This window comes from Camarhynchus parvulus, chromosome 5 (genome assembly GCF_901933205.1).
Source record: "Camarhynchus parvulus chromosome 5, STF_HiC, whole genome shotgun sequence".
In the NCBI taxonomy this organism is placed as follows: domain Eukaryota; kingdom Metazoa; phylum Chordata; class Aves; order Passeriformes; family Thraupidae; genus Camarhynchus; species Camarhynchus parvulus.
Window position 1 is genome coordinate 57,657,173 of NC_044575.1, and position 27,011 is coordinate 57,684,183.

A 27,011-nucleotide genomic window follows, 5' to 3' on the forward strand; every position below is an offset into this window, starting at 1 on the left:
AGGGAAGAGATGAGGATCTGACTTCATGTTTCAGAAGGCTTGATTTATTATTTTATGATATATATTGTATTAAAACTATACTAAAAGAATAGAAGAAAGGATTTAATCAGAAGGCTAGCTAAGAATAGAAAAAGAATGAATGAATAACAAAGGCTCCTGTCTTGGACAGAGTCTGAGCCAGCTGACTGTGATTGGCCATTAATTAGAAACAACCAACATGGGCCAATCAAAGATCTGCCTGTTGCATTCCACAGCAGCAGATAACCATTGTTTACATTTTGTTCCTGAGGCCTCTCGGCTTCTCAGGAGAAAAAATCCTGAGGAAAGGATTTTTCTAAAAGATATCTGTGACACCTGCTCACACTGCACAGAATCTCGTGACTGTCCCCTGACAGTCCGCACACACACAGTTGGCCCTGACAGGCCAAGGGAATAAAACATCCTCATTTGGATAAACAATCTCCATATTGCATTCTACTTTGTCACAACACAGGCACAGCAAGCGATAAGAATTGTGTTTTCCCTTTCTCTGAGGTTCAGATATTGTGACTCTCAGAAATCCTTGGGAAGAATTGTGCCTTGCTTTTCTCTGTGACGAGAAATGTGGCAACAGCTCTGTATACACAATGCAGGGATGGATGGATGGGGTGAAATGTACTCCACGTGCCCCAGGAGCTCACATGCATTGAAAACTTGTGAAGAGATAAACTGCATTTTCATTTTCACAAACCCAGCCCGTTTTTGTGCCATTTGAGATACATAAAGCGGTGAGATACGCACGATTCCGTAGGCGCCGCTGAATCAGAAAAAGGAGGTGCTTAGTTGGCAAAACCCCTTAATCCAGACATCTACAAGGGAAATCATCTAAGTCCAACGGTGCTTAGTGGCAATGAGTGCCACTTATTAGGGATTGCAGTTCTGCTTAACTGGGACACCTCCAGATCATTTAGGAGGCTTAGTAGAACGGGGTGAACAATTTGCAGGCTGTATTCTTCCAAACACCACATCCCTTTTCCTCACATGCAGAAGATTTTCCCCAACTGGCCTGCAGTGTTTGGGGGGGGTATTTGCTCCTTGGAATTTTGCAAAGGCTTCCTAAAGGCTGCTCCTGGCATGACCTGTGAGGGTGGAGAGGCCCTGGCACAGGGTGCCCTGAGAAGCTGTGGCTGCCCCTGGATCCCTGGCAGTGTCCAAGGCCAGGCTGGACAGGGCTTGGAGCAACCTGGGATAGCGGAAGTGTCCCTGCCCATGGCAGGGATGGAACTAGGTGCTCTTTAAGGTCCCTTCCACACAAAACCTTTCTAGGATTCTGTGTTGATACAATAAGAAATCACTTCTTGCTCATGAGTCTGAGCTGAGAATTTTCTACAGTGGATTGGCCAAATTTTTGAACAACAAGAGGATCTACTGTGATCACCTCTCCTGACACCTGGCTGATTTTAGCCAGAGAATGCAATCCTGAAGTCTCTCCATCCAGCCCATCAATGTTTGGTTGCAATACAGTTCAGTCATGGTAGGAGCCACAAAACTGTCTCCCCTCCTCAGTGATGCCTTCCTGGTGCTCAAGTTTTATATGAGGGATTAAATCCCTTCAGACTCAGGAGCCTTGTGCCAGGGTGAGAGAAGCAGCAGCTCCTAACTGATGAATCCTGCTGGGAAGAAATAATGCAGCTGAACTGCGTACTGCAAGACAGGAACAGTTTTGTTTGAAACATTCTGGAGGGTTTTTTGACTAACCTGGCTTGAAAAGCTGGACACACCACAATCTCCTTTGGCACTATTTCACCAGTTTTCACTATTACTGCTTAAGGGCTCCAGTGGCATTGGAAGTCCTGCTCCACAAAGCAAAAGGTAAATTTATGCTGAGAAACTGTTTCCTAAATAACTTGGGATTTGGACAGACTGAACAGACAACCAAAAGCAAGTGGTGTTATCCCCATTCTACACAGGGGAAGCTGCACCTTGGAGGGATTAAACAAGTCCTTCAAAACTCAGAAGCAGGATCAGGACTCGAACTCTTGTGACTTTGCTGCCCAGTCCCATCTTAGCTGCAAGTCTGTCTCCCTCCTGAGATAAGGAATGCTCAGGGTAAGATTAGGCTCAGACTGGGAAACAAACCCAATGCTGAGGCGTCTGACAAGATGTTCTTGTGAATTTTTAATCGTTGGCTGTGTGGACATGTGTGTAAGGCAATGACCTGAGGAATTCTGTCCTACATTTTGGAAACTGTTGTAGCTTTGCTGCTCTTGGAATGAGTCTCGAGTGAAAAATCTGCTCTGCTGCGTGTTCTCTAGCATGTTCCCTCTAGATAAAGCTTTGAATCTGTGAACTTAGTGGCTGTTATTCCGGGAACTTCTCCTTGGAACCAACTGACAGTATCCCTAAAATTTGGCTAGAAAAAAAAAGTCTTTTCTGGAAAAGACTAAGATGGCGCAATCTGGTTTCAAATTGATGGTTGCCTGTTCCTGTGTTAGACAAATACATGTCCATATTCTCTGTGATTTTAATACCAGGTAAAAAAAGTCAACATTTAGCTAGTCCCTTACAAAATAACTTTGAATCTTTAGCAGCTTGAAGATAAATTTCTTTCTTTTTTTTTTTTAATCTGGTTCATAGGTATTGGTTTTTTCTTAGAACTACCAGTGTGAGTTTAATTCCAGGGAACAAGAACTATGCTTAGTTGTTTAAAAAGCACATAAAATGAAAGTGGGAGCAAATGGAGAGCTTTTCTTTTCTCTTAAAGGAAAGGCAGGACAGGTAAGAAAAGCTGCAGTTAAAGGTAATTCCTATTTTTCCTATGAAATTGGTCTAGATCCATGTTGTATAACCTTTCCTCCTGTTTTTTTATTCACCTCAGACTTGAAATGTTTTTTAAGGTCTGGCCAGTGGGAGGTGAAGTCCATATTTCTAGACAAGGATTTTACTTTGATTAGCATGTCTTAAGGGCTCTGCTGCTGAAATACATGGAAAAGTCAAATTTTTGTGCATTGCAGTCTGTAAATTCTTGCTCTGTAGTCAGCTGGCACATACAAAACAAATGTCTGATGGTTTCTGTGATTTTACTTTGCCCCTTGGGACAAGTCAGGAGCTGGGCCTGGCTGTCAAAACTTTAAAATTGTGTCCAACTGTGAAGCTGGAGGGAGAAATAACTTGGAAAATTTAGGAGCTGGTCTGTTGAAAGCCAGCTATGAAAGAGGAAGTTTTTAAAAAAGGAGCAGAATTTTCCATTGACTGTATAAGCTATAACTGTTGATCTAACCCCTTCTTTTAGAATGGTGGGAGTTGTTTCATCTACCACTCATTGATGGAGACTTGAGGGACAGCAACTACCCAAGGTTGGACCAGGAAAATAAATCAATAATGATTAATAGCCCAGAATGATTTTAATGAGCTGTTTAGCAGGGAGGGAGCCTGAATTGGGTGTTGATTCACCAGAAGGACATGGAGACCCCTCATGGGACTGGAGCCACTAAGGGAAGGAATCTCCCAGCCCAACTCTCCCCTCCATTTCCATTTTGTGACTGGACCAGTCAGAACAAAGTTACTCAACCCTTGTGATGTGAGTCAGCACATTCTGGAGGCGTTCTTGGAGTGTCCTGTGCTGGGCCAGGAGTTGGACTTGATTGTGATATTTTCTGAAAAATCTCTTTGCCAGGATTTCTTTCCCTGGGAAGATGAGAAGCCTCAGCTTCTCCATGTTTTGCTGCTTTAGAGTGTGATTTGCAGAATTGTTTACCCAGCATGTGAGTTGTTTTAACTTAATGACCAATCCCAGTCCAGCTGTGTCAGGACTCTGGTCAATCATGGGTTTTTATTATTCATTCTTTTCTAGCCTTCTGATGTATCCTTTTGTTTTATATAGTATAGTTTTATAATAGAATAGAATAGAATGTATTATGTAATATGTAATATAATATAATATAATATAATATAATATAATATAATATAATATAATATAATATAATATAATATAATATAATATAATATAATATAATATAATATAATATAATATAATATATAATGAAATAATAAATCAGCCTTCTGAGAACTTGGAGTCAGATCTCATCTCTCACCTCATCCTGGGGACCTCACAACACCAGACTTGATGATCCTTGTAGGTCCCTTTCCAACCCAGGATATTCTCTGATTCTGTGATGATGACATAATGCAGCTGCTGTGAACTTTGAAGGGCGGAAATGTTCTGCATCCAGTGGCCAGCTGATGTGATCCTAATGGTAAATGGAAAGCAAAGAAAGGGGTTGAACTTGGGTGGCCTGACTGTCACCTGGAAACTTCAGATTTTCTTACCCTTGGGTGGAATTAGTCCTGATTTCCACAAGGAAGGGAAAGACAGAGGTGCTCATGTATAAAACTCCACACATATGTTCCAATCCTTGTGCAGCACCAGGGAAAACGTGGCTTTGTAGGACTTTTATTCCACAGAAAATACTGTAACGTGCAATTGGCATTTGGTTTAATAATGAAAACAATGTTTTATGCCACAATGCTCCCAATTCTACAGCATGGTCATTTAACAAATCTTTCATGAGCAGGGGATCTCTGTGATAAAACTCTCTCTTTCCTCTCCCTTTTGCTGACCCTTCAACAATGAGACAAACTGAGCAGTCAGAACACATGAACTTAAAATCACTTAAAAGCCATTCTTGGGAAGGGTCAACTGCTTCCCAAGCCATGACAGCAAAAAGTTTCCCAGAGAACATTTTGAGGTGGGTTTGTTTGTTTCAGGTTGTTTTTTATTTTCTTTTTTTTTTGGTTTTTTTGTTTGTTTGTTTGGTTTTTTTTTGGTGTCATTTCTGTCCTGTTAATTTGAGCAGAAACTGTAATTAGATGTAAGTGGTCTTGTTCCCACAGAAATGAATGGCAGCATCTGGAGAGAGACGACCGTTCCAAATGCTTTTGGCTACCAGCTCCCCACAAGTCACCAGGACGGAGCAAGGGCCGCAATCCAGACTTCTGTCGGCCTAATTTTGTATCTGTGGAAGCACAACACTAAATCCAATATTCAAATGCCTGGCTGTGATGGGTGTAGGGGAGAGCACATTCCAGACTTTTATGTTGCCTGCTCCTCCTGGGAGGCCAATCCCTGCTGTGTCTCTGGGTGGGACTGGACGACCACAGCTCGGAAAAGGAGGGATGCTGGGCAAAGATTCCTGGTGTGGTTTTTTTCTTTTCTTTTTTTTTTCCTTTTCCACCCTTTTCCATTTCATGATCCACTTTGACAGTGACTGGGCCCTGCCTCCCCAGGCAGGAGCAGGGCTGTGTTTGTGAACAGTAATTGAGTTAAAAGATGTTTTGTGTCAGAGCTGAGCTCGTTTCTGTCTCTGCTGTCTCTGCAGAAGGGGCGGCTCTGCTCCGAGGTGCGGCCGCTCTGCCTCGGAGCTCGGGGGCTCTACAAGGTCACACAGCTCCTTATCACCCCCAAAATACACCTTCTGTGGATGTTTATCACCACCAGCACCAGGGCGCCGCATTTTTATCAAACCTTCTGTCCCCTAAAGGAGAATCGCACCTGAAGCTGATAGTTCTGCTCTCTGGGAGTAAACATTTCCATCCAGCCTTCCTGGTTAATTGAAATGGGATAAAATTCCTTTCCTGCCTTCAGTTTTTTAGACTTGTCTTTCTCGTTGTGGTCAGGAGGAACTTACAACCTTTCAGAAGCTTTTTTCTCTCTGGTCTTGTCCTATTTGGCATTGCAGCCTCACTCACTTGATATTTTGTGTGAGGTCCACAGCTTCAGGACAAACATTCTGGCACTTTTCAGTGCCTTTTATTAAACTTTTATTAAATTTTCATTAAACTTTTTCACTGTGCAAAGCCAATTCTCTTGTTTTACCTCACTAACCCTGATGAAAATGGAGTCTCCTCTCTACTTGCTGCCGCTCTCCAGGGCTGTGTCTTGTTTCTTTAAAATATGCAAAAGGAGGGGGAAGGAATTTAGACTAAAATTTTTTAGAGCTGCCTGGCAGATTTACAGGAACGGTTCCCATAAGTCTAATGGGACTTGTGTCTCTAAACCCTTTCAAAACTCTCAAATCTGACTTCTGCTGTTGTGGAGGCATCAATGATGGCCCAATAAATGAGGGGAATTGAGATTTACAGCTGAAGGGTTGTATCAAATTTAGTGTTGCATATAAAAGCAAATACAGTGTTTCTTCCCCAAAGCCAGTATGCTTACCCTGAGTGCAGAATGAAAGTCTGAGCATTTACAAGTAAATCTGTTATTCAGTGTGGGAATTAAATTAAATTATTCATCCTTTAAGAAATTTAGGAATGTCAGACTGTTCCTTCCTTGGTAATTTCAGTAATGCCGTGGTGAAGAAACTTCCGACTTGTGACATGGCTGAGGTTCAGTGACGTTTTCTCTCTACATTGGACTGTTTACATAAAATTATTATTTTGCACTCACAAATAGCTACATCCTGTGGACAGCACTTCATATTGTTGGATTTAGAGGATAAACCACAGAATGGCAGAAACATTCGAGTTGGGAAAGACCTCCAAGATCACCAAACCCAACCTTTGGCCCCAGTCACCACCTTGGCAACCAGCCCAGGGCACTGAGTGCCACATCCAGTCATTCCTTGGACACCTCTGGGGTGGTGACTCCAGCACCCCCTGGGCAGCCCATTCCAGTGCTTAACAGCCAATAGTAGTAGTAGTAGTAGTAATAATAATAATAATAATAATAATAATAATAGTTATAATTCTATTGCAAAGTAGTTTTATTCCTGGAAATTCCTGCAGCCACTAGAAATTTTTGTTTGCCGTAAGAACTTGCCCTTTTTTCTCTTTGTCAAGGCCATGCTGGTAGTTCTCATTTCTCACAGAACTCTAAATTTTTATGTTTGATTTTATTACTTTATCTTCTGGTTGTTCACAAGGATAAATGCCTGTGGAGTGGCCACCCCAGAAATGCCTGACTGGCCTTTCTTCAGTCCCACTCAGCATTTGCATTCTGCTGCTACAATTTGGATTTCATCATGCTCACTTTATTTGGCTGTCCCTGTGCTCCAGTTTGGTGCTTTTCTAAGGCAAGTCTGAAGATGCCTGATCTTGATTTAATGATCCACCAGAATCCATGGTCACATACAGGAGGAAGAATATTCATTGATTTATTGGTTGTTAAGAGACTAAGAGTATTGTTTTTGAATTTTTCTCTTGTACAAGTGTCATTGTCATGGGGATCTGAGCTACCTGGATTGTTACCTCTGGTTTGGGTGAGCTGCCCAGGCTTAGCCAAACTCTGGCTTGTCTCATTTCTTCTGGCATCCTGGTGTAGGCTGGTTGTGAAGTGCAGGAGAAGACATTTGGTGATGATAATTTAGACTATAATTGAGACTACAGGAGCAGAGAGGTGTTCTAGGTGACTGAATGTAATCATTGATTTATATGGTGCTGTGAACCCTGCCCAGCCCAGGACAGCTCTTAGTGCTGTTTAACTGTCCCCTCGTGTTGTGGCTGTGAAACAGCAGGCAGGAGGGAGGCAGGAGAACACCAGGAGGCAGAAATATCTCCTCTCATTCCCAGCTGGGGACTGCACTCCTGACAAAATCCCTTTCCTCGGTGTGTAGCGGAGCTGGGTACAGCAAAGGTGCTGCTGAGGACTGAGGAATTGAAGAGACCTCCTGGGTCAGAGCTTCAGGTCACCTCGTGACCCACACAGTGATGAAGTGCCACTCTTAAACAGACCAAGGTCCATTTTAATCCTGGCTGAGGTTTGTTTTCTTGGGAAGAGGGAGTGCTGTCCTGCTAGTCCACTTATTCAGGCAGCTCCATGCCCTCTGTGATCTTCCACATTGAAACCTTCCTCTAATTCCTAGTCTATATAAGATCAAGGTCCTCTTATGCTCATGAGCATTTCTGTCCTTTGGCATCAGTAATTTCTCCCTGTAGGCATTAAAGCTCCAGATTTACTTACAGCAGATCTGTACCCTCCCAGCCTTGTTTTGTTGAATTCTTGTTTACGTGCCTCATCAATCCTTGGGACAAAGCACCATCCCACCTCTCCAATGTCAGAACCCAGGACATCCCTCTGGCTGCCCTGGAGGGCTCGAGCCCCTGCCAGGGGGCTCAGAGACCTTGGCATGAAGCCAAAGACACCTGTGCCTTTGATTTTAACCCATGGAGAAAATCACCAACTTTATGTGAAGAGTTACAAGCCACGAGAGTTTAAGTAGAATGACAGTTAATTTGTCACAGGGTAGAAAAGTAGAATTTTGGAGTTTTTAGAATGGGGGATCAGAAGCCAAGATGGAGGGATTTGGGCATGCCTTGTCCGTCTTTCTTCTTCTTAGCCTCCGTCTTCTGTGTGATGGTGGCACTTTTAGATTGGTTTAGAGTAGAAACACACTGTCTAACATAGGTGAAGGTATTAGAAAATTAATGTAAATAAAGTACATGTAGTTTTTAGTATAAAAAGGTGACACCGCCCCAAGGGCAGTCAGTGTGCCACAGACTGACCTGCTGGACAGACCTCAGCAGGTCAGAAAAAGAATGTTATAGATAACAGAAAATAAACAACCTTGAAAACCACGGCCAAAGAATCCTGACTCGTTCTACGGTCTCAGAGCTGAGAAAAAAAGACTTTCTAACACCTCAAAGTCATCTCAACCACAAAGACTCCAAGATCAAAGAGCTGTTGGCTATCTGAGGCTGCTTTAATAGGGAGTCATGTAGCTTTGCTCTCCACCAGCTCGTGCATTATTCCCTGAACAAAGCCACTTTGGTCTGTGGAGAGTCCAGAGCTGGGCTCAATGTCAGAGTGACATCCAGTGGAAGAGCATGGAGCATCTCCAGAACACCCACCCGGCAACATCTCCCCTGCCGCTGCTTTAAATTCATCTTCTCCTTGCTCCACTGAGCAGGGCAAAAACTTGCCAAGGTCAAGGTGTGATGAGTGAGATGGATTTTGTTGTTGTAAGACCTGTCAATACTCTTCAGCTTCCTTTCAACCACAGGGTGACTCCTGTGACACCTGGGACTTTCACCTGTCATCCTTCTGAAAGCAACACACTCCTGATATCCTGAAATGACACTCTCAGGAAATCAGGAGTTGATCTGATGGGAGCACTGGGCTCTCAGGGCCAGCTGCTCAGTTCTTGGTATCATCTCACTGACTGAAAACAGCTCTGAGGATCCACACTGACTGCTCATAGCAGATAAACCCCTTTTGTTCTCTGCAAAGAGAGCAGTGACTTTGGCTGATCTGGGAACAGAACAAAATAGATTAATATAATAAATCATAACTATAAGAAATCATAACATAAAAGAGGAGATGACCCTATAATTTGGCCACTTAATGTTTAACTTCAAATGGGAATGGGTGGGGGCAAGCAAGAGATGATTTGGGACTTTTTCTGCCCGTATTAAATATGTGATAAGCAAAATGAAAACTTTCCCAATTCCACATGGTTCCCACATGGAATTTTTTCCTTTTTCTTCCCATGAGCCATCAGCAGCAGTGCCTGGGATTCACTCCTTTCTCTTGCCCTGCTTGCAGGGTTTGATCACCAGGACATTTCACCCCGTGGGTTGTAATGACTCCTGATGGTGGGCAGGCAGCAGGGGCTGGTTCAATCCCACAGCAAGCAGAAGGAGAAATTTCAATTATTGACCCATTAATTGGGATGAGTTTTTATCATCATCATCATCATCATCATTTTAATTCTCCAAAGTAGGTGTTAAGCTTGTGGATTCTGGAGGACTTTGGGGGTCCTGGGAGAAGCTTTGGCCAGGAAGGTTTTCCCCACCTTCTCCAGATGTCTTAGAGGCAAACAGGAGAAGAGCTTGGTTCACTGGAGCAAGCACCAAGTGTTTAAGGTAATTTGAAATCCTTTATCTGTCAGTGCTCATGACAGCAATCAAGCACAATAGGAAATAAATAAATAAATAGAAATCCTGTAGCCATGGAAGCACACTTTAGATCAGATTTCTATTTGCATGATCATACATATACATAAAACATACTTCATGTACCAAGTTAAATAATGCACAATGCTTAAACTATTCTTACTTTTTATCCTTTGGTTATTGTAATTACAAGTAATTTTGTGAAGGATTTTCTATTTTTAAGAAATCACACTTTTGTACTTGATCCAGCTAACAGGATTTTCTTACATTACTTCATAAAGAGACCATCTTTAAACTTCTAATGTTATTTCTTATTCATTAGTACATATGCCTGTAGGGTATGTTCATAAATGGGTTAAAGTTACAAAGTTATGCTTATAAAAGCTCATGGTAATTTGGAGTATCAGGAGGATTTATTAATTTTGAAATCTTAAAAGAGCAAAAGCTAAAATGAGATTGGATTAAGTATATTCTTGCATGCAGTTATTCTAAACACCCTTAAGGACCGCAGACTAACTTACAGAGGACATTATGCAAATATGAATATATCTCTAAGTGCCTCATAGGCTTGCTGATGTAATATTTTACATGGTTAGTTAAGTACATCAAGTAAAAGGTTTGACCTTGATATACTGTAAAAGGTACTTATCCCACAACACCCAATTGTTTTCGGTGCCATTGTGAAATGCATCCCTCCAACGTGCAAACAATTTTGTGCACAAATCTCATTAAATGTAGCTCCAGCAGCCAAACAGCTGTCCACACCACCCCAGCTCTTCTGAAGACCAAAGAGCTGCTTCATAATTTATCTTTATCAAAACACTGTTTGCATTTATCAACAGCACCAGGCTGTACTTATGTAGTGAGAAGACAATTTCTTGGGAGGACAAATAGAGTTTCCAGGCTTTATTGCTGGCACCTGTTCCCATTACACAGTTCAATTTTATTTTTTTGAAGACACATAGAAGGTGGAGGACTACAATGCCCCGAAGTCAAACAATGTTTTGGGGAAGGAAAACGAGCTCCAGGTTCGACTTGAGCTTGGAATTTCTGCAAATTCTTGGCTTTACTTGCCTCTTTGATTATGCAGAAATAAGCTTGACTATATGGACTTAAATGTTGTATTTTCCTGTGTCTTCACTCTTCTCTCTCCTACCCCATTCCATGCATACATAAATATATATATATGTTTGTATGTGTGTGTATATATTTATATACACATATATTTATATACACATATATTTATATTCACATTGAAGTGGCAGTGAAACAGAACAGAAAAGTGGATTGCTAAGTGTTGTGTGTTATCTTTCCTGTGTGTGTATCTGAAGGGAAGATTGGCTGATGTGGCACCTGCAGATTACTTTAGGGTAAATCCTTGTTTGTTCTGTTTAGCATTTTCTGTGGTTATCACTGAACTGGAGGGAGAGACTCTGTAGATGGATGGGGTGGGTGTGGATTCCTTACATTAATCAGATGGAAAAAACAGATATCCAGTCTTGCACACCAAGACACCAGCCCCCTTCTAAAGCCTGCATCATATCAAGAACTTCCTGTGGGGCTCAAGCAGTAAAGTGTATAATCTCTCTCAAGTCCCTCCAGAGTGACCAAAGTGCTCAAAAAATATTTCTGGTTTATTATGCTGGACTGTAAATACCCAACTGGGATTGCCTTTCCCGTGTGGTGCTTTGACAGTGACCAAATACTTGTGTTTATAAGCCAAAAAATGAATTAAATTACGCAGTTTTGTCAGGCTGATGTTGATGGTGTGAGATATCACTCTCCAGGTTGTGTTCTTCCATTAGATCTGTCTTAGGAGAATGATTAATTGGCTGTAAAGTACCCCTGAGAAGATTTCATTAGCATTTTCCAGCTGCCTGGGATAACTTGACCTGCTGGATGTGGCATAGAATTAAATTTTATTGCAGAAAAAAACCCAGAACATCCCTGCGTGAGTAACAGCTATTTTTGTGCCTGCCAGCCATGTTGTGGTTCTTCTCAGTAGGAAAAAAAAAAAGGGAAAACCAATGGTTTCCATTTCAGTTCAATGACTCTTAGCCCTTCTGCATAGGAGGATGTTCTTTTCCAAAGTGAGAGTGTATTTTGTGGTGAAATAGTAACTCTCAGATTTGTTCGGTTTGGGGCTCTCTTCTTCTGGAGTTTGTGTCTTGTGAGATGAGGAGAGCTTGGAAGAAAGATGGAGTTTGGGGAATTTTATTTCTCTCTGAGCCTTATCTGTGAGGAAGCCTGTGATGGATATGTATCATCAAATAAATCATCCTTGTCTGGGATTTCAAACAATCCCATTTCCATTCTACAAAAACACACCCAGGAGTGTATGTTAGTAGATCCTCAGCAGAGAATAAATGGAATAAGATTCCCAAGTATAAATATCCTTTTCCTTGCCTCCCTCCCTTCTTCAAACCAGTATTTCTGTGTAATTCTGGGTATCCATTTCTTCCTTTGGCTGTATCTAACAGAACAAGGCTGTTTGCTACAGGATAATGAAAAAACAAGGTTTGCTTAGAAAATATAATTGCTACAAAGGGTGCTTTTACCAAACACAGAGTTTGCCACTGGGATCTGTGAGGATGAGATGCCTCTGAACAGAAGGTTCCATCTCTGCAGGAGTGGATGTTAATAAGGAGAGGGACTGATCTTTAACAAAGTCTGGCACTTGAGGTAATGTACCCCACGCGTTGTAATTTAGGACCTGCTCCACAGAAGTGAGGTATTTGGGTAAACAGTTGGGTGCCTCATGAATTTACAAACACAATTAAACAGATTAGGTGAGGCTGGTAACGTGCTAGAAATATTTGTTGGTTCCTCCTGGCATGTGTCTGCAACTTTGCTCTCTGAGAAACCTGACTATGTCTCAATTCTGCGTGGTGTTTGAAGGAATGGCTCTTCTTGAGATGAGTTAATTAAGGAAGTTCTTAGCCATGCTTTTTTTGTTTTAATCCCAATGTACTTTTTTAGTATGAGCCCACTACATTTATCCTTTTTATCCACTCAAACCTCATAAACAACAACAAAGTCATTAATACATCACAGTTCACATCCACAAAACCTGTGCAGAAGCACATGCAGTGCTTCTGAAGCACATGAAGCAGCAAGTGCTGCTTCTCCATCCAAATCTGACTCATTTTAAATGCAGACAGGGGGAAAAATATCACTGGAAAGATAAGTTATCACTCTGCTGAAGATAGCTTTCCTTTTCTTTATGTTGTTTTCCCCCACAGTGCTGAGTGTGTGCGCACATGAGCTGTAAAAATCCGACCAAAGCAAAATGTAGTTTTCTTACCTTGAGAATAAGCAGAACACAGTTCTCTAGGATCCTACAGATTTGTGTCAGGGGTTTCCACATACATCCCCTTTTCTCACTTTGGAGGTGACTGTCCAGGGAGAGGACTTTGTTTTGAACTGGAAAAATGCAGAGGGAAAGAGTGAGGTTCTAAAAGGCACTGAGGGGTTGGAGCATGTCCAGGGAAGGGAATGGAGATGGAGAAGGGTCTGGAGCACCAGGAGCAGCTGAGGGAGCTGGGAAGGGGCTCAGCCTGCAGCAAAGGAGGCTCAGGGGGGACCTTGTGGCTCTGCACAACTCCTGACAGGAGGGGACAGTGGGGGATCGGACTCTGCTCCAGGGAACAAGAGAAGAGGGAGCTGCTTCAAGTTGCACCAGGACAGGTTTAGATTGGATATCAGGGGAAAATTTCCTCCCTGAAATGAATGTACAGCTCTGACACCAGGTGCCCAGGGCAGTGTTGGAGTCACCATCCCTTAGAGTCCAAAAAAATGTGTGGACGTGCCACTTGGGGCCATGATTTAGTGTTGGAATGGTTGGACTCAATCTCAGAGGGCTTTTCCAGCCTTAATGGCTTCATGGTTCTCCATGTCAGAGAGGTCTGGGGCAGATTAACCCCAGCTGCACCCAGGCAGTAAGAGAGCACAGTGCCTGTGTGTCAGGCAGACTTTTACACCTGGGCCAGTCACCTGTGTGGTGGTGAGAAGCAAAGGTGCTTCAGGGCACCACTTGGTTGACTGGATTTTGATAGTTGGTGTAAGGAAAAGTGAATTGCACCCTGTGCCGCACTGATTTTCCTGCCTGGATCTTCAGTGGCTTGAGAGAGGACCCTGAATGATCAGCTTAGATGTACCCATGCTCACAGGGCAGATGAAATATATCTCTGTAATCTAATCTTTGAGCCCTAACCATATATATTTATGGTGTTTCAATGTATTTATGGTACTTCAATGCGGTGTGAAGGTCTTAACTTTTTAAACTCATATAATTGATTTTTTTTTTAAATTAAACTGCAAATATATTTTGGAATTGAAGCATTAGTTTCAAACTGAAGAACCAAAATATTTAGTTTGCAAAGTATGATCAAAATATTTTGCATTGCCTTAAATTGCAGTTTGACCACAGTTTTGCATGAAAGGTGCGTTGTGCACAAACAGCCTCTGCCTCTGCTCATTTCTTCTGTTTCCAAGGTCAATGTCTGCAAATATTTCTTCCTTTTCTGTCTCTTATTCCCATTTTCCAGCCTCAAGTCCTCTTTTGGCCGTGTCCAAGTTAATAAGCTCTAATGAGAAATGTGTTCTGCACCAAACCTGGCTTAGGCTGCATCCAGCTTGGATCCTTCTACACCAACCTACATAGACACACAAGGTAATTTCATTTTTCTTGAATCAGCCTCAAAAATTCCTCCATGTCTCCTGCCTGTGGTTTTGCTGCAACAGGCAATCTGTTGTGTGCAGGAGTGGGGTTGTTGCCTCTTTCTTGGATAAGAGAAAAACCCTGGTGGTTGCACAACAGCTCATCCGTGATGTCGGTGCAGGACATGGCGAGCTGGTCGCAAGAACTGGCAGGTGTAGGAGTGATATGAAGGTGCAGCTGAAATTTAATTTCCTCCAGAACCATGCTCCACAAGCTGTGCAAACTTCCCTTGGCTAAATAAACACGCTTAAAGACAAAGATTTCCCATTTTCCTAGAAATACTCGTGGTAGCAACTGCCTGTGCCTTCTCTCCTGGAGCCTTAACAAACAGTCTGCGCATTTGCATTTTCTCTAATGGTCTCAGCAGTAAACTTCCCTCCAAAAAGAGGGGAAAAAAGGAAATCTTGTGTTCCCTGAATGCAGAAAGAAATTACACATTCTGTCTCTGTCTCTCGTACATAGAGATACACAATTTAGTACTTTACATCTTCAAAGAGTTTGCTCAAATAGGGACTAAATTGTGTTTGTAAACTCTCGCTTTGGGAGACAAGTTCAAATGGGGCTTAACTCCCAAATGGAATGTTGATGGTCTCAGTCAAGTTCCTGGTGGACATTTGCCACAAAAGCACAGCATTCTTAGCTTGTATTGATAACAATTAGTATTATTATTGCTCTGTGATCAGCACAGCCCCCTTCAAAGAGGTTCTGGGCAATGGAACACAGAATTAAAGCCCTGCCCTGCCTCAAAATGTGAACAGAAAAAAAAATAATAGGAGATATTTTCTGCTCTCTTTCTGTTTTGCAAAGGAGAATCCAGGGGCTGCAGCCCACAAATACAGTTAAACTGATGGTTACTGCTGTCCCAGTTCAGCACCTATTTTGCTAAATTTAAGCTAAAATTATGAAGTGGTGTGGCTGTGCTCCTAGGGGCACCGGTGTCAAAGGCAGGGACAGAGCCCAGCTCTCACCAGCCCTTAGAAATTGTGTTAACTGGAAGGTTCCCCTTCCTCTCCAAATGGAGTTTAATGAATATAACACACTTCAATAGGTGTATTCATAAGAAGTTACCCATTATGGATGTAATGCATGAGTTTTTCTCTCTTGGAAATCGGTTACTCTTACTGGCCATTTCCTGGTCAGGTTTTGATGAGTCCCTTTCAGGCACAGCTCCCATTGAAATAGGTTTGCCTGAATGAGGACTTAAGGAACAACTGAATAAAGACCTCTATAATTGCTCTATAATGATTAAATGGTTCCCATGAGCAAGGCAGTTGAGAAAGACGTGCTTTCACTTAGCAACATTCATGCTGCCAAAATGAAATAGCCACATCCACTGCAGGCAGAGCTGAATTCATTGCTGCTGCTGCTGCTGTGATTGTGGCAGAGCAGAGACTGGGCAGGAGCAGGCCAGGAGAGGCAGACCCTGTGCAAACACACTGCACATGGCAGTCCAGGTGTCTCAGGGTTCCAGTCCAGCTTCCCTCTGTGCTGGTGATGTGTCCCTTTGGAACAGGCTCATTACTTTGCCTTAATTTTGCCCCATTTTGTTTTGCTCTTGAAATGCTGTTTTGGGTAAAGGATGTCAGTGCTGCGGTGCCACAGACATGTTTTATGAAAAATCCTTTCCTTAGGATTTTTTCTCCTGAGAAACTGAGAGGCCTCAGGAACAAAATATAAACAATGGTTATCTGCTGCTGTGGAATGCAACAGGTGCATCTGTGATTGGTCTCATGTGGTTGTTTTAATTAATGGCCAATCACAGTCCAGCTGGCTCAGGCTGTCTCAGTCAGTCACAAGTCTTTGTTATCACTCCTTTTCTATTCTTAGCTAGCCTTCTGATGAAATCCTTTCTTCTATTCTTTTTAGTATAGTTTTAATGTAATATATATCACAAAATAATAAATCAAGCCTTCTGAAACATGGAGTCAGATCCTCATCTCTTCCCTCATCCTGGGACTCCTGTGAACACCACCACACTGTGGTTTAAGGCAATGTTTCTTGAGAAGGGCTGGGCAGGGTACAAGACATCTATATCTATATAGAGATATATAAATATATATAAACTTTATTTTGAGGTGAGGTGAAAACTGTTCTTGCAGGAATGGCCAATTCTTCAGGCCCTGTAAGTTTATCCAAAAAAACCCCATCATTTTATTTTTTTAGTCTCTCAGGGTGTTGTTCCACTATTTGTTGATTTTTAAATCTCTGAGTGAAGAAAAGAATTGCATTGAAGTGTTTAATAATGAAAAGGAAGAAGGTGAGAGGTGGTGAATATGATCTGTTACAAAGCCCCAGGAGGCCACACGAACTGAGCAATCTTCTTGGGGCTCCCAAGAGCATCCTCTTGTCATTGTGCATCCTCCCCGGGATTTTTGGGGCTGTTTGTTTGAAGTCTGGAGATTCCCCCGGCTTGTTTTGGAATGCCCAGCCCCACTCTGAGCATCCAGGCCACAGATCAATATCACCCAGTGAAATCTTGCACCCCAGAGAGGGAAATGGCAATGCTCCAAGTCAAACCATCTTTGGAGATTTCCCTTGAAACCAGGGCTGTGTTAAGCAATGGAGTCGAATCCCTTGGAAATGAGTTCATAAAAATCAGCTCTGCATTGTCAGCTGTAAAGGGAGAGGAGTGTTTTTGTTCCTCAGGGCCTTATTCTAATCTCAGATGCACAGCATGCATTACCATATAGCTTAAAAAAGCAGATATTCCTGAGATGATATGTGGGATTCTGTGCAAACCTCTCACAGAAACCAATATCCTTCAGGAGTTTTTCATGCACTCAAACACTGCCAGGCAGGAGTGGGCCCCTGACAGAGCATTTTTGGCTAAGGGGTAAAAGAGGGGATGAGGAAGTGTCCTCCCAAATTTACCCTAAACCAGGACAGGAAACCAGAGAGAAAATGAGGTGAAGAAGCAGAATATGCCAGAATTGGAACTGGAAATTGTGAGCAGCCCTTGACTCCTGAGAGAAACTTGTGGTGGGGTGTCCATCCCATGATAATATAAGTGAGATATCCCTGGAATATGAGACTGGAGAGGGTAGTGAGTCTTACAGGAGCACTGAGACAGAAATCCCATTTTAAGAGGCAATGAGGGTTGGTTTGTTTGTGTGTTTTGGTTGTTATTTGTTGTTGTTGCTACTAATCTTAGCCTGCAACAGGAGCAGGTCATTTGGGCCATTCAAACCAGAATTAATTGGTGTCAACGACCAGCTGGTGGAAAAGAGCACCACAAACTCATCCTGAGCAATCACACAGACAAGGGGCCAGAAGGAACCTCAGAAGATGATATAATCAGTGGACAGACATCTTTTCTGTCCCTACAGGCTGATTGTCCAAACCTTCTCACATAAACAATCCCACCAGGTGTGGCGCCTTTGGAAGTTTGAGGAGCAGGGGTTCCAAAAGAGGGGGATACAATGTCTTCCCCCAGAGCTGTGCTGCAGGATGGGGCTGGGCCAGCTTTGGGGTGCAGGGCTGCTTGGCAGCCTGGCCAGCAGCGCTTGCTAACTTTTCTGCAGGAACTGCAGAGCAGGGCTGCCAAGAGGCACTGGTCTGTCTGGCAGCCCTGGGATGCTGCGTGCCAGGGGAGCTGCTCTCCAGCTGGGCCAGAGCCAAACCTGCCTGTGGAAGCTGGAACATGGAATCAAAGAATCACAGAATGCTTCAGGTTGGAAGGGACCTTCAAGAACATCCAGTTCCACCCCCTGCCAAGGGCAGGGACACCTTCCACTGTCCCAGGGTGCTCCAAACATCATCCAACCTGGTTTTGAACACTTCCAGGGATGGGGCAGCCACAGCTTCTCTGGGCAACCCGTTCTGGTGTCCCACCATCCTCAGAGTAAGGAATTTCTTCCTAATTTCTAATCTAACCCTGCCCTCTGTCAGTTTGGAGCCATTTCCCATTGTCCTGTGACTCCATGTCCTTTTCAAAACTCTCTCTCCTGCTTAACAGCCAGGCTTGCAGTGGTTAACTGAGGGTGTTGGTGACCATATGGTAGCATTTCTTGTGTAGGAAAACTTTTGCAAAGCCCTGTGTGGAGGTCTATGAAGATTGTGAGATTTCCCACATCACAGCATGGGGAGAGCTCAAGGCAATGTGCAGCACCCTCCTTTCTTTGTGTGGGTGATCAGGCATGGCTCTGCGTACCTGAGAGCTGCTTGGCTCATTTTCACACTGCAGCTTGGACAGAAGGCTGCTGTCTGAGATGGGAATCACAGAATAATTTTGGTTGGAAAAGGCCCCCAAGATCATTGAGTCCAAATTTTCTTCCAGCACTGCCACACCAGTTCTAAGCCATGTCCCCACGTGCCACATCCACACATCATTTAAATCCCTCCAGGAGTGGTGACTCCATCACTGCCTTGGGCAGCCTTTTCCAGTGCTGACAACCTTTTTTTCTGATGATATTTTTTCCTTATACCAGCCTAAACCTCCCTTGGTGCAACCCAAAGCTGTTTCCTCTTGTCCTGTCCCTGGAGAAGTGACTGTCACAGACATCTTTTATGAAAAATCCTTTCCTTAGGATTTTTTCTCCTGAGAAGCTGAGAGGCCTCAGGAACAAAATGTAAACAATGATTATCTGCTGCTGTGGAATGCAACAGGTGGATCTGTGATTGGCCCATGTTCGTTGTTTGTAATTAATGGCCAATCACAGCCCAGCTGGCTCGGACTCTGTCCGAGACACAAGCCTTTGTTATTCATTCCTTCTTTTTCTATTCTTAGCTAGCCTTCTGATGAAATCTATTATTTTAGTGTAGTTTTATATGTAATATATATAATAAAAGAATAAATCAAGCCTTCTGAAACATGGAGTCAGATCCTCATCTCTTCCCTCATCCTCAGACCCCTGTGACCACCGTCACACCCAACCTGATGCTTTGCATGGTAGCAGCTGATTTACAGGTGTGCAGGAACCCTGGGCAGCAGCAGAATGCTCTTCCTGCTCTGTGTTAACCCATATCAGCTTTTTTGGCTTTTGGCAATCACCCTCGAGTGGGACAGGCCCCAAACACAGAGAGAGCACAGTGGTGGCAGCTCCAGATTTGTACCTGAAGGGAAGTTTGCATTTCTTGGGCAACCAAAGTGTGGGGAGAAAGAAAATCTCGGTTCAGAGGAGCTGTAGCAGAGCATTGTTGTCCTGATGACACATTGGAAGGTTTAAGATTTTTGGGCATTTCCTTTGCACATTTTCCTCATCCCCAACATAATTTCCCACCAGCACATGCTGGGCCTTTGCCAGCTCCTTTGTCTTTCATCTTGGAGCTTTTCTTTAGGGGCACTGGGACAGCTGGGGGGAGAGGAGACAATCCTGGCCGTGGCAGGGAAGTGGCACGGTCTGGCAGGCACTGGGGTTGAATCCCATCTCTGAGCCTCTTTCCTGGAGCTCTCACACAACCTGGGAGCAGGAAAACACGAGCTGCCCCTCTGCATCCTGGAAGAGACAGAACAGATTGCCATTCCTGGCCCTTGGGATCTGTCAGGGAGGAAGGAGCAGAGCCAGCTCCAGGACTCATTTCTCTCCTCCAGGCCTGTGAGATGGATCCAGCCATGGCAGTGCCAGGAATTGCTGTCAGGTCCAGGAGATGGATCTGGGTGTTTGTCATCTCCAGAGCCAGGAGCTCAGCTTGCCCCAGCAGAATCATCCCTGTGCCATCAGCATACCTGGGAAGGGTCATGGGTTTGTCTCCTGACACTGCTCCAAATTCTTCCTTTCCTGCAAGGTTGAACTGGGAATAATTCTCATAACATGATTTATGCTGTGGTGGCTTCTCAAGCCTTGGCTGAAGCGCAGTGTGGCTTGAGGAAACCTCTCCAATAATCTCTCTGAAACTCACTGACCTCCCCAGCCAGCAGTGACCTGCTGTTGTGCTGTCCCCCAGCCAAAACTGGGGTGGGTTTGACCTTCAGATTCTTTCCTGTCCTTCCTGAGGAACTTTAGAGGAAATAAGGGGAAAAACCCCCAGTAACAGCAGGGTGGATTTTGATGGGAGTTGGAGTTCTGCTCTTCCCTGAGCATTCAAGCAGCTCTCCAAAGTCTTAACTCTGCATTTCTGTGGCTAAACTGAGGTGTGACAATGCATTTACAGGAGTTACGCTCTGCCAAGCCCTGACCCAGCCCAGCACTTGCACAAGTGAGGACAGGGACTTGGACAACTCATGTCACTGTCATATTTTCTGGAAAATGCCTTCACCAGGATTTCTTCTCCTGGGAAGCTGAGACGCCTCAGAGAAAAATGAAAACAATAATTATTTGATTGCTTCTCCTGTGTTTTGCTGCTTTGGGATGTGGTTGGAGATTGTTTATCCAACATGTGACTTGTTTTAATTTAATGACCAGTCATGGTCCAGCTGTGTCAGGACTCTGGAAGAGGTCATGAGTTTTTAATTAGTACCTTGTTAAGCCTTTTGTAAGTATCCTTTATTCTTTAGTATAATTTTAGTATAGCATTCTTTAATATAATATAGATCATAAAATAATAAATTAGCCTTCTAAGAACATGGAGTCAGATTCTCAATTCCTCCTTCATCCTGGGGACCCAGCAAATACCACAACTCAAAACCTATTGAATGCACCTCTGGGCTCCAGCACATCTGTAAAGCCTTGCTGCAGGTTGTGAGGTGCTCAGCACTGAGACTCCAGGGCAGGGATTACTCAGGAAGGGCTCAAATAATAGGAAAACAATGACTAAAAATCTGCCTGTTCATTGCAGCCTCTCTGGAAACATAAGAGATGCATTTGGGGAGCAAGGACAAAATGAAAGGGGCAGAACAATAAGCTGTTTCAAGCACCTGAGAATTTATTTAAAGCAAGAGAAAGAGAAGGAAAAAAATAATTAAATTTCTGAAGCAGCACTTGAGTGCATTTTTTTCTGCAGCTGGTTCATGTATCACCTTCCTTATTGATTTTTTTTTCCCTTTGCTCTGAAAATATACATTATCTTCCAATCCTTCTTCAGTGAAGTAAATCTAAAATGAAAACAAACTACACATTTGGCCAACCCTGCCTTAAAATTACACATCAAGAACATTTCCAGTGACAAATACTTTCAAGGCAAACAAACTGAAGAGAAATTAAAAAATCTCTGTGGGGCATAAATATGTAATTACACTCACACAGGGAGCATTTTATCAGGTAAACCATCCTACTTTGTTAATTGAAATGCTGCAGCACAAGGTTTTTTGACAAAGGGGCTGAATATGCATGCATATTTTTCACTGCTGCTGTTCCATTTCTGTCTTTCCTTTCCCTGTGTGCTCCAGCGATGGGGTAGTGATCACTCCTGCTTTCTTTGTTCAAATATCCTCATTTCTGCCACCTCCACTTAATTCTGGCAGGGAAAGTTTTCCTTTCACTGGAGGTGCAGGATTGTGGGGGGTTTTGTTGACTTCAAAAAGAAACCAAACCAAACCCCAGAAAACCAGAAATGGAGTGTTTTTTCTTAAATGAAACTCTCCAGAAACAATAAAATGCTGAGAATTAAAAAAGAAAGCAGACAGAATAAAAAGAACTGCAGGAAGTAGGTGCAGCTGTGTTGACCCAATCCCACTAAAACAACCTTACCAGGGTGAGGATGAGTTACAGGAGCAAGGCTGGAGTTTGGGACTGAAGAGGTTTGAGGTCCAGAACCCAAGCCTTTGTTACAGGAGCATTTGTCAGTGTTTAGTGGCCACGGGCAGCAGGCAGTGAAATATTTACAGCACAATCCCTTCCAAGAAGCGTGGCTGCTGGCAGGGTGTGTAATTGTCTAAATGCAAGCTGCAGTGCCAGCTGTGGGTTTGCTCACCCATCTGCGAGGGCTCTGCCATGCCAGTTCTCCTGCCCTGAGATGGAAACTGGGAATATCCTCCCTGGAAAGAGGGGCACAGGGTGGCACCAGAGTTTGCTTGGCAGTGGTGACAGCGGTGACAACACTGAGACTGAGAGGAAGCAGTGCCCAGGCTTCCTGTAAGGAAGGAATCTGGGATGCTGGGATGCCAGCACCTCTTCTACCTGCAAATGGATGGAGAATAATGTGTTCCCTCTCACAACCCATTGCCTTCTTGGGCCTTTCTCTGCATTTTCTCCCCCTCTAATGTGCAGTACAGAAGGTGCCCTGTCACTGTCATATTTTCTGAAAAATCTCTTTGCCCAGGATTTTCTCCCGGGAAGCTGAGAAGACTCAGAGAAAATGAAGCCAATATTATCTGATTTGCTTTTCCTGTGTTTTGCTGCTTTGGAATGTGCTTTGGACATTGTTACCAACAGGTGAATGTTTCATTGGTTTCATGTGAATTGTTTTTACTTAATGACCAATCAGTGCCAAGCTGTGTCAGGACTCTGGAAGGAGTCACGAGTTTTCATTATTGTCTTTTAGCCTTCTGTCTGTATCCTTTATGTATTCTTCAGTATAGTTTTAGTATAGCATTCTTTACTATAATATAGATCATAAAATAATAAATTGGCCTTCTAAGAACATGGAGTCAGATTCATCATTTCCTTCCAATGACAGGGGCCTCAGAAAATACCACAGTGCCCCAGTTGCACAGCCTTGAGCCACCATCACGTGGGGAAACTCAGAAAGGCTTCAGTGCTTTTCTTCATGGGTTTTGTTGTGCTCAATTCCTTGCCATATTTCTACAGGAAAAGCTGAATGTTTTTTGCATCTTCTCCTGGAAGACTGAAATTCCCATCTTTTGTATGTTCCCATCTTTTGTATGTTTTGCACGTTCCATGCTCCCATTCTGCCTCGTGCCATTTCTGCTTCCCTGCACAGATCCTTCTCTTTCACAGTGATGTCCCAAAGTATCATCTTCACTCCATTTCCAGTCCCTTTTCCAGGCTCTGCTGGTTTGTTGGGAACAGAAGAAGATTTGCTGACATTTCCAGAGAAGGAGGGCATTTCCATGCCAGGCACCTCTCCAGGTGAGTCATGTCAAAAGCCCATGGACATGTAAACCCTTGGAAAACATTCTAAAATGGGCAAAATATGTTTGAGTGATCTGTTGGTCTGTCTCTGTTTCCTTTGTTTGGCTTTACAACATGAGAACAACACAGTGTCCTCCCCCAGGAGTGATGTGATTGAATGTGAGTTGTTTTAAAACTAAACCTCAGTGGTTGAAGACCAAGAAGTTTCCAGCACTCAGAAATCTCCTGTTTTCCCTCTGACCCTGAATCTTGGATAATTTTACACAAGGAGGATCAGGTTTGGTACAGGACACATGAGAAATCTGGCGTGATGTAACAGAATATTTTAGCCACTAGTGTGTCCTTTCCCTTTTATTTTTGATTGGGTAGATCCTCCCTTTTTCCTCTCTAGAAGATTCCATGCAGGAATCCCACCAGTGCTCTGCAGGACCTGGGTGGCCACGTGAGTGCCCAGCAGCTGAAATACAGGTGCTGTGAGACTTTTCAGGTGGAAACTGCAGCACCCAGAGAATTTTATTATCTTGAGAATTAAGCACCTTCTTAGCAGGGATTTTAACCCAGACATCCCAGTCCACACGTGGCTCTGGTTTTGCTCTTTTATCCTTGGTCTATTTTGTTAGACAGATGGTTTTGGCAATAAAATATTTGCTATATTCTTCAATATCCTTGGCTGGCTCGTGTCCCTCCTGACTCACATTCACAGGGACACTTCCCCACCTTTTTCTCCCCCCTCCCTTTGCCTTTTGAGCTGTAGGGTGGTTGTTTGCTCAATAAACAATGTTTGAAGTCGGCAGTCTCCAGGTATCTGTGTTGACTGAAACCACTGGGCTGTGTCAGAGAGAGCAAACAGAGCAGCTTTAGACACTGCCATGGTTCATGTGGAGCCCTCAAACATGGCTGGGGAGGATTCCCTTAGTGACACATCAGGGCATGCTTGAAGGAGTTTGACACTGCTTTACTTTTTGGTTTTATTTCCATTATTTTCCTAAAATACAAGAATAGCTTACCTGTGTTTACATAAAAAGCAAATAAGATACCTTGCATCAATTTGGAAAGTTGGTTATTCCAACATTCAGCTCAAATTCTTTGCCTGGTATTCTCACAGGAACATCTGGTTTTTTGACATTTCAGTATCTCAGAAGATTTGCAAAGCAGAGTTGCCCCAGCACCCAGAACTGAACTGCCAGGGATGGGAATGCAGGGATAAAGGCTCATTGAAGAGTCATTCTCTGACACTGTGTTTTTGTTCACCATTTTAAAAATCAGCCTGGGATCACTTTCAGGCCATGCTCTTGTCATGACAGCATCAGACAGCTTGGCTAGAAATTTCCAAATGTTTTGATGATTAATTTTTCTTTGCATTTTGGTTAAAATATTGTACTCTTGCATTCCCTGATTTGGTTTTTGCTCTTTTCATGGGTGAATCTGTGCTGGTTTCAGTTCCTGCCTTTTCTTCCTCATGTGTTAATGAATAAATCTGGGCTGGTTTTGCTGAGAGCTGTAACACTTGCTCCTGCTGGTGGGTAGGGCATGCCATGAATCCAAACTGGGATGCCAGCTAAAAGTGCACCTGCCTGTGGTGCCTTTAAAATCCCTCACTGGTTTTATAAACCAGATAATGAGACCAGGAAAGTGTTTGCCAAACTCAGATTTAGTCTGTGGTGCACTGGTAGCTGAATGAAATGTTGAGATACCAGTTGGATCATGCTGCTGGTGAGGCTGCTGTGACCCTTGTGAAGTGTTACAGCAACACCTCAGAAAATGGAATATTGATTCCCCATATATGTTTTTTAATATTGAAATTCCTTTTTAAGATATTGTTTTGCCACTTTAATTAGTTTTTAAATTTTTTTACTTTGTTTGCATTTGTTACCATAACAGACCACACAACTAACTTCTTTTTTTTACTGCCTTGTATGCTGCAGTCCAGAAGTGGATAGAGGCAGCAAGATATGGGAAGATTCCATGGTAAAGGAGGCTGCAGGGAGAATTCCTGTCCATTGGGCTTTATGGACAAGACTACAGGTTGAGCAGTAGGCAGAAAATCCTGACTGTGGAGTTTTGCCATTAAAGCACATGAGGAATAGCTACAGCTGTGGGAGAGCAGAAGGGAAAAGCTATTGGTGTGGGCATCACACTGGTCTGGCTGGATAAAACCCCCATTTCTTCTCCTCTCCAGAATGACAAAAGACATTTCCTTAGTAGAGGTGCAGAGGGAGCTCAGGAAATCTCCAGACAGCAGCACCTGGGGACGTGGTTTAGAGGTGGCCTTGGCAGAGCTGGGGGAATGGTTGGGCTTGGTGATCTTGGAGGTCTTTCCTCATCTTAACAATTCCATGGTGCAGCTGAGTCTCAGGAGAGCTGGTCAGCTGGTGATTTGGAGGTCTTTTCTCACCTTAACAATTCCATGGTGCAGCTGAATCCCAGGACCAGCCAGCAGCCTGGCACGTGCCCTGCACACCTCAAGGATGCTGCTCCATGGTGTCTTTTTGCTTCCTGCTCTTGCAGAGAAACTTTTTTGCTGAACAATGTAGATAGCAGCTTTGAAGGGAAAACAGACCCCCAGCCCCTTCACAAACAAATCCTGCCTCACTCTAAACCCATGCATTTCCTTGGCCCTGCAGCATCTGTCAAAGAGCTGCTTCAGCACCTCAGTGCTTGGGAGCTGTAACTTCCACCCCCAAACTATTTGGCTTGTTCCGATATATTCTTGTGCTAATGCCAGTTTTCTGTCTAAGCACGCTTCTTTGCTTTGTTGTGCTCACTTCCCTGCCATATTTCTACAGGGAAAGCAGAATGTTTTTGCATCTCCTCCTGGAAGATTGAAATTCCCATCTCCCTTGTTCCTCTGTACTTGTCGAGATGGGAGGATCCTTCCTGAGCCAGTGAGACATGGAGAGGATCAGTGATACTCCCCTAACTCCACTGGTTACATCTGGACAGGTAAACCTTAGGACTTCACTTGGCTTTTCCGCTCCTACAGGATACTGGAGTGCTGCAGTCACCCTGGTAAAACATATCCCAGTTTTATGGGTCTGGTTTTTGTCAAAAGGGGCCTTTATTAAAGTGGACTTTCTTAAATTAATCTCACATCTGTGACCCTGAGATCATCATTGAGTTTCCATTTGTCTTAAAAGCCTCTCAACCTCATATTTTACCAAGCTGGATTTGTATCCTCCCATATTTCTCCCTTCTTTGAAGAAATAGCTTTCCATTTCTCTTTACACTCGTTTGATGCTTCATTTGACTTGGACTCCTTTTCCTGGGCAAACACTGGAGTCTCTCTGTGAGGATGGTTAATGTGATGTGCCAGTGCAAGGAAGTGTCCTTGCTTAGCCATCTCCACAAGGACTCACCTGCCTGAGCTCTGCAATTATGTGACTTTAATTGGCTTTTAATTTGGGAAGATTATATAATATACTTAAATGAAAACCACAGAGGTGTTGTTAATACACAGGTTATGAATTTCAAACGAAATGATAAGTGGCTGAATTGCTTCTGAGCTCACACAG